The sequence below is a fragment of the Amia ocellicauda genome, chromosome 19, assembly GCF_036373705.1.
Source record: "Amia ocellicauda isolate fAmiCal2 chromosome 19, fAmiCal2.hap1, whole genome shotgun sequence".
In the NCBI taxonomy this organism is placed as follows: Eukaryota; Metazoa; Chordata; class Actinopteri; order Amiiformes; family Amiidae; genus Amia; species Amia ocellicauda.
In genome coordinates, this window is record NC_089868.1 from 1526378 (window position 1) to 1546355 (window position 19978).

The 19978-nt window shown below is 40.6% G+C and overlaps 4 non-coding genes across 4 annotated transcripts; all 4 read right to left on the reverse strand.

Annotated features, from left to right (window-relative positions):
• Positions 1-2278: 2278 nt before the first annotated feature.
• trnag-ucc (transfer RNA glycine (anticodon UCC)) lies at positions 2279-2350 on the reverse strand. Its single transcript has one exon. It is a non-coding gene; the product is annotated as a tRNA-Gly (tRNA).
• Positions 2351-4648: 2298 nt separating this feature from the next.
• trnaw-cca (transfer RNA tryptophan (anticodon CCA)) lies at positions 4649-4720 on the reverse strand. The gene has a single exon. It is a non-coding gene; the product is annotated as a tRNA-Trp (tRNA).
• Positions 4721-10959: 6239 nt separating this feature from the next.
• Positions 10960-11031, reverse strand: trnag-ucc (transfer RNA glycine (anticodon UCC)). Its single transcript has one exon. It is a non-coding gene; the product is annotated as a tRNA-Gly (tRNA).
• Positions 11032-19570: 8539 nt separating this feature from the next.
• trnag-ucc (transfer RNA glycine (anticodon UCC)) lies at positions 19571-19642 on the reverse strand. The gene has a single exon. It is a non-coding gene; the product is annotated as a tRNA-Gly (tRNA).
• Positions 19643-19978: the final 336 nt, after the last annotated feature.

The following is a 19978-nucleotide window of genomic DNA, read 5'->3' on the forward strand; positions in this document are numbered from 1 at the left end:
TTATTTAATTGTTTGTGTTTATTTTAGTTTTAACTAAACATTCTCTATACGCCATAAACATGGGCACCACTAAAATGTTTTTCATCGAGAGGGGGGATGGTTCTGGGGCTACTATCAAATCTCGCATATGGCCCCCAAATGGCTAGGGCCGGCTCTGGACATCACACATTACATAGGATGGGACTGACGTTGGATGGGACTTTTCGTGACTTAAATCAAGTAACAAGTTACTAGTACACACATAGCCTCTAAGTGTACTGAGTAATGATACTCTCTCTTTCGTTCATTCGTTCCTTAATATAATTACCTTTAGTAGTAGTAGTACTGGCCACTACTCGGAAGGCAGCGATGCGCACCAATAGATCACGAAAGCTTTCTCATAGTTTTGTGTTTTAGATAATGGTTCAATACGGACTCAATCCCCTTTCATGGACATGGCAGGGAACTTGCAGTTAGAACTAAGGAGTCTAATAAGACTTGGTGGTACGCAGAACTGAAGTGCCAAGTGACAGGCTATTACTTTCATTGCACATCCTGCAGCAGGGAGAGGAACCTTTGTTTTTCTACAGACGAAGCTGGAGCTCACTTTGCTAGCTAGCCTACTGCCATTTTCCATCCAAATGATTATAATGATCAGCTAGTAGTTAAGTACTGTAGTAGTTTGCCAGTTGTCAGCTAATGATTTTTCATAGTATTGTATTATTTAAATTCAGTTTTTTATGCACTATAGTATTTTCAGTATTGAGTATTTTTGGTGTGGATGTTATTTTACCTAAACAGTTTATTAGTTATTGCTCTGATTTCAATATGCATAGTGCACTATTTACATTTGTATTGATTATTACATCAATTTCTTCAACAAGTACAGTGTATGTTAAAGTGCAATACATGTTCTGTGATGTGCATTAGTTCAGTTTTTTATGCACTATAGTATTTTCAGTATAGAACTAAGGAGTCTAATAAGACTTGGTGGTACGCAGAACTGAAGTGCCAAGTGACAGGCTATCACTTTCATTGCACACCGCATTGTCTTCTCGCAGGGAGCGAATTGGGGAAATGTTGGATTTACGGCATCATGTAGAAAGACTGAATGGATTAGTTACAGAAAAAGATAAAAAAGATAGTGACCTTTCTTACTAGCTGAACTAACCTGCATAAAATTAAGAAGATACAGACATTTTCATGCAATTATTTCAAGTTACAGTCTGCTGCTCAGACACAGTTTGGCGCACAGATGCAACTATCATCAACTCAATTATAAACATATATCTAGACAGACAGAGAGACAGACATGGACTACATATCGTGCACATTGTATGAAATCATGCTGGTATATGTAGGCTTGTAGATGATTGTTAAGAGGCCTATTTGGAAACATACGAAATGAGATATTACCATAATGAAGTCATGATACATGAAGGAAATGTTTTTCATGTTGGCAAAAGTACCCTGTCAAGGGTGCTTTGCTGAGAAAATGAAAATGAATGAGAGAAGACTAAAACAAAGGGCTCGTCCGGGATTTGAACCCTTTGAATCATACCCCTAGACCAACGAGCCACATAGCACAGGTTTCTGTGAAAACTAGTTAACATCGGTGCCACGTAGAGAGTTGTGCGCTCCTCTATTTGAACACTTTCTTTTTAAACATTGCATGAGTGTCTGACTGCCGCCATCTAGCGGTGCTGACTGACCGATGGCTCGGGTATCTTGGATGTTGTTAAATGACATAACTGTCCGCCCAAGACACTGATGACCAAGGGTCATAGTTTTCCCTTGTAATAATAACAACAATAGTAATTGGAGTGAATGGAAGTGGCATTTCTATTTCTCCTTACTTTAGCCGTCATCGTCGCCAACATTGTTGTTGGTGAGCATGGAGAGGAGTGTATTAGCTTTTAAAGTATATTCAAGCAATGAACACGTCAAATAAATGTAATACCGAATACTTTTGCACGCAAGTGCACATGTATGTTACAGCGCTTCTGGGAGCACGGCCCACGTGAAGCAAGAGGGCGCAGTAAAGGTCTGCGAGTCAAGTGTGATGTGGGTATCCTGCAGCAGGGAGAGGAACCTTTGTTTTTCTACAGACGAAGCTGGTGCTGTGGGATACTAGTGTAAGGCCATTTATTCGTCATCTGTTCATGCGCAACGGTTCACCAGAAGTGTGTTAGTGAAAACAGCGGTAAGTGCAGGCTTAGTAGGGTCGCAATAGCTTGAATGGTGTCGAACTCCCCCGAAGCATCACAAGTGTGATGGCGGAAGCCTAGAAAGAAAACGTTGCGTTGGCCGGGAATCGAACCCGGGTCAACTGCTTGGAAGGCAGCTATGCTCACCACTATACCACCAACGCCCAGAAAGTCTCTCATTCCATGACTTTTGATGCATTTCAGATCATTCATCTGACTAGATACATGCGAATAATCACAGCCTACAGTGTAAAGCTTCTGATTACAGACAGGGCGTGTTGAGTGTGCTAAGTAACTTGCTAAATTCACTAACAAACAGTCGCTGCTCTTACTACAAAACAGGTGCAAGATATATCATTCTTAGCTAAACAAACCACGTAAACAATCAATGTAACTCTTAACTAAACTAGGAAACGCGAGAGAAAAAGGCGATACTTAGCTGCGGCGACTTGAGCGACTTCTCAGCTGGCTTGCCCGAGTGTCCAGATGCATATGTGGAAATACTTCTATACAAACCATGAACATAGATTCTCGATAGATGAATACTGTTTATTTAAAGGTCAGTTTTTATTTAGCGCATAGTTTATTGAATTTACCCCCCGAGGTGGAACACGGACAATGATGTATTTGATTGACAGTGTAACTTGGACGGTTGGAGTAACTTGGACACCCATTGGAATGGAAAAACAAACTCGAGAAAAAAGTGTGTGTGTGTGTGTGTGTGTGTCACCTGCTGGTAGTGATGCATTTACATAACCTACAGACTATTTGGGCTGATTGTTCCTGGTGTATTAATGAAACTTTTCAAAGCGGTGGCTTACGTAGATGACATCACAGTCATTGTTAAGAATGGCAAGGATGTACCTTACCTTAAATGACTGTCAGAAATGAATTGAGTTTCTTCAGTGGTTAATGGCTTTTACTGGGGGAACTAGGTAGAAAGCAAGCCACTGTCTCTAGCCACATTTTGGACAAATGGACAAAACTAGATGGATTTAAAAATAGACGGATAGACAGTCGGATGGCGTCTGTCTACAATATTTTAAATGATAATAGTATATGTAGTATATGCATGTGTATTATAAACTAATCTTTACAGAAAAGGGGTAATACCATAATAAAATGCTGATGAGAGGAGAAGAGATCTTATTCACTGGACAAATACATGATTTCGACAATTGTCGTACATCTTGACGGCACTTAGCTTTACTTTTCACAATGTATGACTGCACTTACTGTACTTAACTGTATACATTGGAAGTTGTAAAATGTATTATCTTGAATTGCTTTGTTTAATGTAAATTTGAATTTGTAATGTTTGATGCCTTGTACTTAACTGTATTCTTGCACTTATGTTGCAAGTCGCCCTGCATAAGGGCGTCTGCCAAGAAATAAAAATAATAATAATGTGTTTTATACAATGAGAAATTAAGAAAACCGTAAAAGAAAGGCATTTTAAACCAGGACCTCTCGCACTCTAAGAGAGAATCATATCTCGAACAAACTTACATTAGTGACATCTTTACACTAGTGCCACGTAGAAAGCTCCAACAACTGGAAACTTTCTCAGTCTCAAGTTCAAGCACCTTGTGTGTGACTGCCATCTAATGTTGCTGACTAATAGCACTATTGGACTAGAGGAGCTGGGGCTGGCAGAAATTCAGCCAGGCTTTTCTACAGGCGCAAACTCAGCTGATGCTGTGTAGGCTACTCCGTGTACGTCAATGAAAGTCTAGTGACTTCAATATACACACCCCGATGCACCCAAAGAGTGATTGTCAAAGTATGAGTGACTCGCTCCACTAGCAGCACCGACCTGCATCTCTCTGTGACACCCGGCGCCTCCGTCTGGATAAGCTGCTGGTAATGCCGAGCACGGCAGCAGATCTTGTACAGTGGAACCCTAATAATATTCCTAATAATATGGCAACATCCTGGGGGGTCGGTGTGCCGCGCCACAGTGCAGCGACCTTAGCGCATCACTAAAAGGCACCTTAGGGAGGCCTCGGAATCGCTCAAACATGAACCGAGAAATGAACATTGAATCCCATCTACTATTATTACCTAGTAGTGTTGATGTTATCAAAAGTATTTCTATACGTTTTTATTAGTGTATGAATTGTGTCGACCAGGGATCAGAAAGTGAGACAGTATAGGGTAGGCGGTAATCGAAAGCACAAGAAATACATAAAAGGGAGCTATACAGCAGGTGAATAAAACACGGATTGTGACAGTCCACTGTTAATAGCCTATAACAAGGCAGATTAAAATATAACAAACGATACGGATTCTTAAAATCAAATATAATTTCAACGTGCAGGAGACCAGACTGACTTTTATGCATCCTCTCGGGTGTAGATGCATGTTACTTAGACTAACAACGTATGCATTCTAGGATATTAATAACACTCTCCAGAGCAGGAATTATTGAGTGATATTACAGGGAATGTAGAGTAAAAGACTGACCCCGACGTGATTTGAACACACAACCTTCTGATCTGGAGTCAGACGCGCTACCGTTGCGCCACGAGGTCCTTAAACTTCAGTTAACACAGGACGTCAAGGAAAAATATTGGGAACTATGGTGATGTTTTGCTAGTGACCATTAGGTTAATGAATGGGCAACTGAAGCATTGACGTGATGAAGAAGTTAAACAGAATGCTAAAGAGATAGTGACAGTGAGCATGACACAGAACACATGGCATGACGTGAATACCAAGTTAAACTTAAAGCAGAAATTACAGAAAGAAAGAAAAAAAAGAAAACCGGACACTGCACATATGTTTGGTCTTTCCTATATCTTTAATATGATATCTCAGTAGTTTAAATTTGATACAGAAATTATTCTGGAATCCCATGAAATGGAAAATACAGTGAATATAAAACTATATTTGCTGTATTTATAACAAATATATTCCGCTTATACACTCACCTAAAGGATTATTAGGAACACCATACTAATACTGTGTTTTACCCCCTTTCGCCTTCAGAACTGCCTTAATTCTACGTGGCATTGATTCAACAAGGTGCTGACAGCATTCTTTAGAAATGTTGGCCCATATTGATAGGATAGCATCTTGTAGTTGATCGAGATTTGTGGGATGCACATCCAGGGCACGAAGCTCCCGTTCCACCACATCCCAAAGATGCTCAATTGGGTCGAGATCTGGTGACTGTGGGGGCCAGTTTAGTACAGTGAACTCATTGTCATGTTCAAGAAACCAATTTGAAATGATTCGACCTTTGTGACATGGTGCATTATCCTGCTGGAAGTAGCCATCAGAGGATGGGTACATGGTGGTCATAAAGGGATGGACATGCTCATGTAGGCCGTGGCATTTAAACGATGCCCAATTGGCACTAAGGGGCCTAAAGTGTGCCAAGAAAACATCTCCCACACCATTACACCACCACCAGCCTGCACAGTGGTAACAAGGCATGATGGATCCATGTTCTCATTCTGTTTACGCCAAATTCTGACTCTACCATCTGAAGGTCTCAACAGAAATCGAGACTCATCAGACCAGGCAACATTTTTCCAGTCTTCAACTGTCCAATTTTGGTGAGCTTGTGCAAATTGTAGCCTCTTTTTCCTATTTGTAGTGGAGATGAGTGGTACCCGGTGGGGACTTCTGCTGTTGAAGCCCATCCGCCTCAAGGTTGTACGTGTTGTGGCTTCACAAATGCTTTGCTGCATACCTCGGTTGTAACGAGTGGTTATTTCAGTCAAAGTTGCTCTTCTATCAGCTTGAATCAGTCGGCCCATTCTCCTCTGACCTCTAGCATCAACAAGGCATTTTCGCCCACAGGACTGCCGCATGCTGGATGTTTTTCCCTTTTCACACCATTTTTTGTAAACCCTAGAAATGGTTGTGCGTGAAAATCCCAGTAACTGAGCAGATTGTGAAATACTCAGACCAGCCCGTCTGGCACCAACAACCATGCCACGCTCAAAATTGCTTAAATCACCTTTCTTTCCCATTCAGACATTCAGTTTGGAGTTCAGGAGATTGTCTTGACCAGGACCACACCCCTAAATGCATTGAAGCAACTGCCATGTGATTGGTTGGTTAGATAATTGCATTAATGAGAAATTGAACAGGTGTATCTAATAATCCTTTAGGTGAGTGTATTTGCCTTTACTAATATTGTATTTTATTTTACAATAGGTTTAATATAATAAGGTCCAAATAATAAATGTACATATTTGCACATGCTTGCTTTTGGTGAACAGGTAGAATTGGCCATTATCTGAAAAAAACATGCACTCACCTAGTTATTCACAGTTTAAACAGCGCCAGTGAATATTGGGTTTTAAAGTTACAAGAGTGACGATGAAGTTATTGCGTTTAGTTGCTTTAAATAACTACAGTGGTTTGTGGATAACAGGAATATGTGCACATACAGAAAAGTTAAAAGTAACGCTGGGTAAGTACATAATCAAATCAAGTTTCACGAAAGATGATATGCTTCAGATACAACTTAATAGTAAAAATGCATTATGGTAAAGAGTTAATAGCTTTGTTGATAACCTCAACGTATGCTAATCAGTCTCTGTTTCGTGTTTATTATCATAATAATTGTAATTATTATTATTAGTAGTAGTATTCTACAATAAAACTTGCATAAGTTCGAATTGTGCCGATATGTTTTCTGCACAAGGAAAAGTATATATATTATTAAGTTACACAAGCATTGTAAAGAAACCAACAACATATAGGCACCTGGGTGTGTTCTTCCTACTTGGATAAGTAGGTTAGCCGGCTAAGTTTCAGGATAACTTGGCATTAACTCGGGATTATCCATTCTCCGTAGCGAGTTTAAAGTTCAGCCAGCTATGTTTCCAGAGCAGCATGTCCAGCATCTCAAACCTGCTCCCTGTCAGGATAACTTGAAGTTAGATGGCTAACAAAATCACTGTATTTCATCTGCCCAGTTAAATGACAGCTGACTGTGTCCCCCAACAATGACGGCGCCGTTCCTAACAGATCCAGTAGTGATCCAGACCCAGTAGCTTTTCTGCGAGGAATAATTCATAGAGATTATAGATTTAAATTATACAGATTAATTATTTGAGCGTTACAGGTTCGGTCGGAAAGGAATGATTTACGTAGCCGATTAATTAGGACCGCACATCAGTCATTCCGCCCTGGGCCGGCCCTGACCAATTTGATGCCCTAGGCAAGATTTTAGCTGGTGCCCCTGGCATCGCAGCCAATTCCACCACCGATCATTGTGTTCATACACTCACACAGAAACTGCATAGCTTCCATGTCTTAGATTTTCTTTATTTTTGAAACAATAAAAAACCACACAAAATAAAAACAGTATGCAAGAAACAAGAGACAAAACGAATTATGACTACAATATAAATAAGTATTGCACGAAAAAACTATATTACAGACACCATAGTGCAAGATGCATAATGTAGCATTGTCCTACAGCCTTACTCGCCTTGCCTTTCTTGCAGCAAACAAGTGACATAAAACGAATTATAAATAAGTGGATGTTTCCTGCAGCACACTTGAAAGAAAAGGTATATTTCTCAGAATTATGTTATAGGTAATGGAGGTTGATGAAAGAGTTAAATACCTGATCGATCAAAAGGTGTGATTGTTGTGGGGCATCGGTAAGAATGCACAATTCTCATTCATTCCAAACAGTGTCCCTTTATTGCATCACTAGCAATGGGCGTTAGCCTATTTTGGTATTTGTTTTGTGTGTTTTTTATTGCTTCTTGTTTTGTTTTATTTATTCACTTTCCACTGTCAGCTCTCTGCATTCCTTTCCCATCTCTCACTTCTTGATCCTCTGCAATCCGCCTTCCAAACACCGCTCACACCACTGAGACTGCTCTCCTGGCAGTCACTGACTCCCTCAACTGTGCTCGGGCAGCCTCCCTCTCCTCAATCCTCATCCTCCTTGGTCTCTCCGCAACATTTGACACCGTCGATCACTCCATCCTCCTCTCCTGCCTCGCTGACCTTGGAATCTCTGGGACTGCTCTCACTTGTTTCTCCTCCTACCTCAACGACCGGACCTATCAAGTGGCGAGGTTCCTCATCCACCCCTCAACCTCTCCTCACAGGCATAACCCCCGGGTTTAGCTATCCTCCCGATGGGTCACACTTCGGTAGCTACCTTTTTTACTTTCATGGGGCCCTGAAATCCTCGCTGCGCCCCTGGTCATGAAAGCTGTAATGTCTGGTATCAAAATACATTACTGGCTTTCGGCTTACACACGTCATTTCAACCCACTTGCTCAAGCAGACCGAGTAAACGTTTACTCGAGGTATACGGTCACACAGAAGGAGCATCCCAAGAACACCAGTAAATGGCGTAGAAATTTTGAAAACATGCACAATTTTCCACGATCTAAGCCCACAGTTTACGTGCAAAATCTAATGTCTGAGATGATGGTATCCATGTAACATTCCCGAAATGGACGCATTTTAAAAGTGCAAGGTAACGGTCTGGTCCATTTATTGTGGGTTTCAAGGTAAAGTACATTGCTGATGGACGTTTCATGGTTAATGCGGATCAGTGGTTTCCTTTATCATTATGCTCTCTAAATTGTTGTGGGTCTGTTGTACACTGTTCAGTACTGTACATCGTGTTTTAATCCTAACTTGATAAAACACTTCGATTCATGGCTTTGTAGCCCCACCAGTGACGTAAAAAACCACTCGGTAAGATCATTAAAACAAAGTATTAAACAAGGCGCAATGCACAAGACAGTCCTTTGCCCTGTGCAGGGCTGCGGGTAAACAACTCGTCTCTAGTGCAATAAACTAAGACCATGTAAACCCGAGAGGGAGAGGGGCATTTAATCTGTGACTCGAGCATATTGTCTCCAGTGAGGTCAATACACGCGTCAGGGATATGTATGCTAAATGTAATGTAAATATGATGGATATAATGTATATTGAGGTGGAGTTCATAAACATAATGTCAGGGGAACTTTAGTGATATTCTGTGTTTTCTAAATTCCAAGCATTGGGACTTTAAGTCATAACTTTGTGAGGAATTTACATGTCTTTATAAATTATATATCATTATAAAGTAATAATCCAGCTCACTTTGCTAGCTAGCCTACTGCCATTTTCCATCCAAATGATTATAATGATCAGCTAGTAGTTAAGTACTGTAGTAGTTTGCCAGTTGTCAGCTAATGATTTTTCATAGTATTGTATTATTTAAATTCAGTTTTTTATGCACTATAGTATTTTCAGTATTGAGTATTTTTGGTGTGGATGTTATTTTACCTAAACAGTTTATTAGTTATTGCTCTGATTTCAATATGCATAGTGCACTATTTACATTTGTATTGATTATTACATCAATTTCTTCAACAAGTACAGTGTATGTTAAAGTGCAATACATGTTCTGTGATGTGCATTAGTTCAGTTTTTTATGCACTATAGTATTTTCAGTATAGAACTAAGGAGTCTAATAAGACTTGGTGGTACGCAGAACTGAAGTGCCAAGTGACAGGCTATCACTTTCATTGCACACCGCATTGTCTTCTCGCAGGGAGCGAATTGGGGAAATGTTGGATTTACGGCATCATGTAGAAAGACTGAATGGATTAGTTACAGAAAAAGATAAAAAAGATAGTGACCTTTCTTACTAGCTGAACTAACCTGCATAAAATTAAGAAGATACAGACATTTTCATGCAATTATTTCAAGTTACAGTCTGCTGCTCAGACACAGTTTGGCGCACAGATGCAACTATCATCAACTCAATTATAAACATATATCTAGACAGACAGAGAGACAGACATGGACTACATATCGTGCACATTGTATGAAATCATGCTGGTATATGTAGGCTTGTAGATGATTGTTAAGAGGCCTATTTGGAAACATACGAAATGAGATATTACCATAATGAAGTCATGATACATGAAGGAAATGTTTTTCATGTTGGCAAAAGTACCCTGTCAAGGGTGCTTTGCTGAGAAAATGAAAATGAATGAGAGAAGACTAAAACAAAGGGCTCGTCCGGGATTTGAACCCTTTGAATCATACCCCTAGACCAACGAGCCACATAGCACAGGTTTCTGTGAAAACTAGTTAACATCGGTGCCACGTAGAGAGTTGTGCGCTCCTCTATTTGAACACTTTCTCCTTCAAACATTGCATGAGTGTCTGACTGCCGCCATCTAGCGGTGCTGACTGACCGATGGCTCGGGTATCTTGGATGTTGTTAAATGACATAACTGTCCGCCCAAGACACTGATGACCAAGGGTCATAGTTTTCCCTTGTAATAATAACAACAATAGTAATTGGAGTGAATGGAAGTGGCATTTCTATTTCTCCTTACTTTAGCCGTCATCGTCGCCAACATTGTTGTTGGTGAGCATGGAGAGGAGTGTATTAGCTTTTAAAGTATATTCAAGCAATGAACACGTCAAATAAATGTAATACCGAATACTTTTGCACGCAAGTGCACATGTATGTTACAGCGCTTCTGGGAGCACGGCCCACGTGAAGCAAGAGGGCGCAGTAAAGGTCTGCGAGTCAAGTGTGATGTGGGTATCCTGCAGCAGGCAGAGGAACCTTTGTTTTTCTACAGACGAAGCTGGTGCTGTGGGATACTAGTGTAAGGCCATTTATTCGTCATCTGTTCATGCGCAACGGTTCACCAGAAGTGTGTTAGTGAAAACAGCGGTAAGTGCAGGCTTAGTAGGGTCGCAATAGCTTGAATGGTGTCGAACTCCCCCGAAGCATCACAAGTGTGATGGCGGAAGCCTAGAAAGAAAACGTTGCGTTGGCCGGGAATCGAACCCGGGTCAACTGCTTGGAAGGCAGCTATGCTCACCACTATACCACCAACGCCCAGAAAGTCTCTCATTCCATGACTTTTGATGCATTTCAGATCATTCATCTGACTAGATACATGCGAATAATCACAGCCTACAGTGTAAAGCTTCTGATTACAGACAGGGCGTGTTGAGTGTGCTAAGTAACTTGCTAAATTCACTAACAAACAGTCGCTGCTCTTACTACAAAACAGGTGCAAGATATATCATTCTTAGCTAAACAAACCACGTAAACAATCAATGTAACTCTTAACTAAACTAGGAAACGCGAGAGAAAAAGGCGATACTTAGCTGCGGCGACTTGAGCGACTTCTCAGCTGGCTTGCCCGAGTGTCCAGATGCATATGTGGAAATACTTCTATACAAACCATGAACATAGATTCTCGATAGATGAATACTGTTTATTTAAAGGTCAGTTTTTATTTAGCGCATAGTTTATTGAATTTACCCCCCGAGGTGGAACACGGACAATGATGTATTTGATTGACAGTGTAACTTGGACTGTTGGAGTAACTTGGACACCCATTGGAATGGAAAAACAAACTCGAGAAAAAAGTGTGTGTGTGTGTGTGTGTGTGTCACCTGCTGGTAGTGATGCATTTACATAACCTACAGACTATTTGGGCTGATTGTTCCTGGTGTATTAATGAAACTTTTCAAAGCGGTGGCTTACGTAGATGACATCACAGTCATTGTTAAGAATGGCAAGGATGTACCTTACCTTAAATGACTGTCAGAAATGAATTGAGTTTCTTCAGTGGTTAATGGCTTTTACTGGGGGAACTAGGTAGAAAGCAAGCCACTGTCTCTAGCCACATTTTGGACAAATGGACAAAACTAGATGGATTTAAAAATAGACGGATAGACAGTCGGATGGCGTCTGTCTACAATATTTTAAATGATAATAGTATATGTAGTATATGCATGTGTATTATAAACTAATCTTTACAGAAAAGGGGTAATACCATAATAAAATGCTGATGAGAGGAGAAGAGATCTTATTCACTGGACAAATACATGATTTCGACAATTGTCGTACATCTTGACGGCACTTAGCTTTACTTTTCACAATGTATGACTGCACTTACTGTACTTAACTGTATACATTGGAAGTTGTAAAATGTATTATCTTGAATTGCTTTGTTTAATGTAAATTTGAATTTGTAATGTTTGATGCCTTGTACTTAACTGTATTCTTGCACTTATGTTGCAAGTCGCCCTGCATAAGGGCGTCTGCCAAGACATAAAAATAATAATAATGTGTTTTATACAATGAGAAATTAAGAAAACCGTAAAAGAAAGGCATTTTAAACCAGGACCTCTCGCACTCTAAGAGAGAATCATATCTCGAACAAACTTACATTAGTGACATCTTTACACTAGTGCCACGTAGAAAGCGGTGCGCTCCAACAACTGGAAACTTTCTCAGTCTCAAGTTCAAGCACCTTGTGTGTGACTGCCATCTAATGTTGCTGACTAATAGCACTATTGGACTAGAGGAGCTGGGGCTGGCAGAAATTCAGCCAGGCTTTTCTACAGGCGCAAACTCAGCTGATGCTGTGTAGGCTACTCCGTGTACGTCAATGAAAGTCTAGTGACTTCAATATACACACCCCGATGCACCCAAAGAGTGATTGTCAAAGTATGAGTGACTCGCTCCACTAGCAGCACCGACCTGCATCTCTCTGTGACACCCGGCGCCTCCGTCTGGATAAGCTGCTGGTAATGCCGAGCACGGCAGCAGATCTTGTACAGTGGAACCCTAATAATATTCCTAATAATATGGCAACATCCTGGGGGGTCGGTGTGCCGCGCCACAGTGCAGCGACCTTAGCGCATCACTAAAAGGCACCTTAGCGAGGCCTCGGAATCGCTCAAACATGAACCGAGAAATGAACATTGAATCCCATCTACTATTATTACCTAGTAGTGTTGATGTTATCAAAAGTATTTCTATACGTTTTTATTAGTGTATGAATTGTGTCGACCAGGGATCAGAAAGTGAGACAGTATAGGGTAGGCGGTAATCGAAAGCACAAGAAATACATAAAAGGGAGCTATACAGCAGGTGAATAAAACACGGATTGTGACAGTCCACTGTTAATAGCCTATAACAAGGCAGATTAAAATATAACAAACGATACGGATTCTTAAAATCAAATATAATTTCAACGTGCAGGAGACCAGACTGACTTTTATGCATCCTCTCGGGTGTAGATGCATGTTACTTAGACTAACAACGTATGCATTCTAGGATATTAATAACACTCTCCAGAGCAGGAATTATTGAGTGATATTACAGGGAATGTAGAGTAAAAGACTGACCCCGACGTGATTTGAACACACAACCTTCTGATCTGAACTATGGTGATGTTTTGCTAGTGACCATTAGGTTAATGAATGGGCAACTGAAGCATTGACGTGATGAAGAAGTTAAACAGAATGCTAAAGAGATAGTGACAGTGAGCATGACACAGAACACATGGCATGACGTGAATACCAAGTTAAACTTAAAGCAGAAATTACAGAAAGAAAGAAAAAAAAGAAAACCGGACACTGCACATATGTTTGGTCTTTCCTATATCTTTAATATGATATCTCAGTAGTTTAAATTTGATACAGAAATTATTCTGGAATCCCATGAAATGGAAAATACAGTGAATATAAAACTATATTTGCTGTATTTATAACAAATATATTCCGCTTATACACTCACCTAAAGGATTATTAGGAACACCATACTAATACTGTGTTTTACCCCCTTTCGCCTTCAGAACTGCCTTAATTCTACGTGGCATTGATTCAACAAGGTGCTGACAGCATTCTTTAGAAATGTTGGCCCATATTGATAGGATAGCATCTTGTAGTTGATCGAGATTTGTGGGATGCACATCCAGGGCACGAAGCTCCCGTTCCACCACATCCCAAAGATGCTCAATTGGGTCGAGATCTGGTGACTGTGGGGGCCAGTTTAGTACAGTGAACTCATTGTCATGTTCAAGAAACCAATTTGAAATGATTCGACCTTTGTGACATGGTGCATTATCCTGCTGGAAGTAGCCATCAGAGGATGGGTACATGGTGGTCATAAAGGGATGGACATGCTCATGTAGGCCGTGGCATTTAAACGATGCCCAATTGGCACTAAGGGGCCTAAAGTGTGCCAAGAAAACATCTCCCACACCATTACACCACCACCAGCCTGCACAGTGGTAACAAGGCATGATGGATCCATGTTCTCATTCTGTTTACGCCAAATTCTGACTCTACCATCTGAAGGTCTCAACAGAAATCGAGACTCATCAGACCAGGCAACATTTTTCCAGTCTTCAACTGTCCAATTTTGGTGAGCTTGTGCAAATTGTAGCCTCTTTTTCCTATTTGTAGTGGAGATGAGTGGTACCCGGTGGGGACTTCTGCTGTTGAAGCCCATCCGCCTCAAGGTTGTACGTGTTGTGGCTTCACAAATGCTTTGCTGCATACCTCGGTTGTAACGAGTGGTTATTTCAGTCAAAGTTGCTCTTCTATCAGCTTGAATCAGTCGGCCCATTCTCCTCTGACCTCTAGCATCAACAAGGCATTTTCGCCCACAGGACTGCCGCATGCTGGATGTTTTTCCCTTTTCACACCATTTTTTGTAAACCCTAGAAATGGTTGTGCGTGAAAATCCCAGTAACTGAGCAGATTGTGAAATACTCAGACCAGCCCGTCTGGCACCAACAACCATGCCACGCTCAAAATTGCTTAAATCACCTTTCTTTCCCATTCAGACATTCAGTTTGGAGTTCAGGAGATTGTCTTGACCAGGACCACACCCCTAAATGCATTGAAGCAACTGCCATGTGATTGGTTGGTTAGATAATTGCATTAATGAGAAATTGAACAGGTGTATCTAATAATCCTTTAGGTGAGTGTATTTGCCTTTACTAATATTGTATTTTATTTTACAATAGGTTTAATATAATAAGGTCCAAATAATAAATGTACATATTTGCACATGCTTGCTTTTGGTGAACAGGTAGAATTGGCCATTATCTGAAAAAAACATGCACTCACCTAGTTATTCACAGTTTAAACAGCGCCAGTGAATATTGGGTTTTAAAGTTACAAGAGTGACGATGAAGTTATTGCGTTTAGTTGCTTTAAATAACTACAGTGGTTTGTGGATAACAGGAATATGTGCACATACAGAAAAGTTAAAAGTAACGCTGGGTAAGTACATAATCAAATCAAGTTTCACGAAAAATGATATGCTTCAGATACAACTTAATAGTAAAAATGCATTATGGTAAAGAGTTAATAGCTTTGTTGATAACCTCAACGTATGCTAATCAGTCTCTGTTTCGTGTTTATTATCATAATAATTGTAATTATTATTATTAGTAGTAGTATTCTACAATAAAACTTGCATAAGTTCGAATTGTGCCGATATGTTTTCTGCACAAGGAAAAGTATATATATTATTAAGTTACACAAGCATTGTAAAGAAACCAACAACATATAGGCACCTGGGTGTGTTCTTCCTACTTGGATAAGTAGGTTAGCCGGCTAAGTTTCAGGATAACTTGGCATTAACTCGGGATTATCCATTCTCCGTAGCGAGTTTAAAGTTCAGCCAGCTATGTTTCCAGAGCAGCATGTCCAGCATCTCAAACCTGCTCCCTGTCAGGATAACTTGAAGTTAGATGGCTAACAAAATCACTGTATTTCATCTGCCCAGTTAAATGACAGCTGACTGTGTCCCCCAACAATGACGGCGCCGTTCCTAACAGATCCAGTAGTGATCCAGACCCAGTAGCTTTTCTGCGAGGAATAATTCATAGAGATTATAGATTTAAATTATACAGATTAATTATTTGAGCGTTACAGGTTCGGTCGGAAAGGAATGATTTACGTAGCCGATTAATTAGGACCGCACATCAGTCATTCCGCCCTGGGCCGGCCCTGACCAATTTGATGCCCTAGGCAAGATTTTAGCTGGTGCCCCTGGCATCGCAGCCAATTCCACCACCGATCATTGTGTTCATACACTCACACAGAAACTGCATAGCTTCCATGTCTTAGATTTTCTTTATTTTTGAAACAATAAAAAACCACACAAAATAAAAACAGTATGCAAGAAACAAGAGACAAAACGAATTATGACTACAATATAAATAAGTATTGCACGAAAAAACTATATTACAGACACCATAGTGCAAGATGCATAATGTAGCATTGTCCTACAGCCTTACTCGCCTTGCCTTTCTTGCAGCAAACAAGTGACATAAAACGAATTATAAATAAGTGGATGTTTCCTGCAGCACACTTGAAAGAAAAGGTATATTTCTCAGAATTATGTTATAGGTAATGGAGGTTGATGAAAGAGTTAAATACCTGATCGATCAAAAGGTGTGATTGTTGTGGGGCATCGGTAAGAATGCACAATTCTCATTCATTCCAAACAGTGTCCCTTTATTGCATCACTAGCAATGGGCGTTAGCCTATTTTGGTATTTGTTTTGTGTGTTTTTTATTGCTTCTTGTTTTGTTTTATTTATTCACTTTCCACTGTCAGCTCTCTGCATTCCTTTCCCATCTCTCACTTCTTGATCCTCTGCAATCCGCCTTCCAAACACCGCTCACACCACTGAGACTGCTCTCCTGGCAGTCACTGACTCCCTCAACTGTGCTCGGGCAGCCTCCCTCTCCTCAATCCTCATCCTCCTTGGTCTCTCCGCAACATTTGACACCGTCGATCACTCCATCCTCCTCTCCTGCCTCGCTGACCTTGGAATCTCTGGGACTGCTCTCACTTGTTTCTCCTCCTACCTCAACGACCGGACCTATCAAGTGGCGAGGTTCCTCATCCACCCCTCAACCTCTCCTCACAGGCATAACCCCCGGGTTTAGCTATCCTCCCGATGGGTCACACTTCGGTAGCTACCTTTTTTACTTTCATGGGGCCCTGAAATCCTCGCTGCGCCCCTGGTCATGAAAGCTGTAATGTCTGGTATCAAAATACATTACTGGCTTTCGGCTTACACACGTCATTTCAACCCACTTGCTCAAGCAGACCGAGTAAACGTTTACTCGAGGTATACGGTCACACAGAAGGAGCATCCCAAGAACACCAGTAAATGGCGTAGAAATTTTGAAAACATGCACAATTTTCCACGATCTAAGCCCACAGTTTACATGCAAAATCTAATGTCTGAGATGATGGTATCCATGTAACATTCCCGAAATGGACGCATTTTAAAAGTGCAAGGTAACGGTCTGGTCCATTTATTGTGGGTTTCAAGGTAAAGTACATTGCTGATGGACGTTTCATGGTTAATGCGGATCAGTGGTTTCCTTTATCATTATGCTCTCTAAATTGTTGTGGGTCTGTTGTACACTGTTCAGTACTGTACATCGTGTTTTAATCCTAACTTGATAAAACACTTCGATTCATGGCTTTGTAGCCCCACCAGTGACGTAAAAAACCACTCGGTAAGATCATTAAAACAAAGTATTAAACAAGGCGCAATGCACAAGACAGTCCTTTGCCCTGTGCAGTGCTGCGGGTAAACAACTCGTCTCTAGTGCAATAAACTAAGACCATGTAAACCCGAGAGGGAGAGGGGCATTTAATCTGTGACTCGAGCATATTGTCTCCAGTGAGGTCAATACACGCGTCAGGGATATGTATGCTAAATGTAATGTAAATATGATGGATATAATGTATATTGAGGTGGAGTTCATAAACATAATGTCAGGGGAACTTTAGTGATATTCTGTGTTTTCTAAATTCCAAGCATTGGGACTTTAAGTCATAACTTTGTGAGGAATTTACATGTCTTTATAAATTATATATCATTATAAAGTAATAATCCAGCTCACTTTGCTAGCTAGCCTACTGCCATTTTCCATCCAAATGATTATAATGATCAGCTAGTAGTTAAGTACTGTAGTAGTTTGCCAGTTGTCAGCTAATGATTTTTCATAGTATTGTATTATTTAAATTCAGTTTTTTATGCACTATAGTATTTTCAGTATTGAGTATTTTTGGTGTGGATGTTATTTTACCTAAACAGTTTATTAGTTATTGCTCTGATTTCAATATGCATAGTGCACTATTTACATTTGTATTGATTATTACATCAATTTCTTCAACAAGTACAGTGTATGTTAAAGTGCAATACATGTTCTGTGATGTGCATTAGTTCAGTTTTTTATGCACTATAGTATTTTCAGTATAGAACTAAGGAGTCTAATAAGACTTGGTGGTACGCAGAACTGAAGTGCCAAGTGACAGGCTATCACTTTCATTGCACACCGCATTGTCTTCTCGCAGGGAGCGAATTAGGGAAATGTTGGATTTACGGCATCATGTAGAAAGACTGAATGGATTAGTTACAGAAAAAGATAAAAAAGATAGTGACCTTTCTTACTAGCTGAACTAACCTGCATAAAATTAAGAAGATACAGACATTTTCATGCAATTATTTCAAGTTACAGTCTGCTGCTCAGACACAGTTTGGCGCACAGATGCAACTATCATCAACTCAATTATAAACATATATCTAGACAGACAGAGAGACAGACATGGACTACATATCGTGCACATTGTATGAAATCATGCTGGTATATGTAGGCTTGTAGATGATTGTTAAGAGGCCTATTTGGAAACATACGAAATGAGATATTACCATAATGAAGTCATGATACATGAAGGAAATGTTTTTCATGTTGGCAAAAGTACCCTGTCAAGGGTGCTTTGCTGAGAAAATGAAAATGAATGAGAGAAGACTAAAACAAAGGGCTCGTCCGGGATTTGAACCCTTTGAATCATACCCCTAGACCAACGAGCCACATAGCACAGGTTTCTGTGAAAACTAGTTAACATCGGTGCCACGTAGAGAGTTGTGCGCTCCTCTATTTGAACACTTTCTTTTTAAACATTGCATGAGTGTCTGACTGCCGCCATCTAGCGGTGCTGACTGACCGATGGCTCGGGTATCTTGGATGTTGTTAAATGACATAACTGTCCGCCCAAGACACTGATGACCAAGGGTCATAGTTTTCCCTTGTAATAATAACAACAATAGTAATTGGAGTGAATGGAAGTGGCATTTCTATTTCTCCTTACTTTAGCCGTCATCGTCGCCAACATTGTTGTTGGTGAGCATGGAGAGGAGTGTATTAGCTTTTAAAGTATATTCAAGCAATGAACACGTCAAATAAATGTAATACCGAATACTTTTGCACGCAAGTGCACATGTATGTTACAGCGCTTCTGGGAGCACGGCCCACGTGAAGCAAGAGGGCGCAGTAAAGGTCTGCGAGTCAAGTGTGATGTGGGTATCCTGCAGCAGGGAGAGGAACCTTTGTTTTTCTACAGACGAAGCTGGTGCTGTGGGATACTAGTGTAAGGCCATTTATTCGTCATCTGTTCATGCGCAACGGTTCACCAGAAGTGTGTTAGTGAAAACAGCGGTAAGTGCAGGCTTAGTAGGGTCGCAATAGCTTGAATGGTGTCGAACTCCCCCGAAGCATCACAAGTGTGATGGCGGAAGCCTAGAAAGAAAACGTTGCGTTGGCCGGGAATCGAACCCGGGTCAACTGCTTGGAAGGCAGCTATGCTCACCACTATACCACCAACGCCCAGAAAGTCTCTCATTCCATGACTTTTGATGCATTTCAGATCATTCATCTGACTAGATACATGCGAATAATCACAGCCTACAGTGTAAAGCTTCTGATTACAGACAGGGCGTGTTGAGTGTGCTAAGTAACTTGCTAAATTCACTAACAAACAGTCGCTGCTCTTACTACAAAACAGGTGCAAGATATATCATTCTTAGCTAAACAAACCACGTAAACAATCAATGTAACTCTTAACTAAACTAGGAAACGCGAGAGAAAAAGGCGATACTTAGCTGCGGCGACTTGAGCGACTTCTCAGCTGGCTTGCCCGAGTGTCCAGATGGATATGTGGAA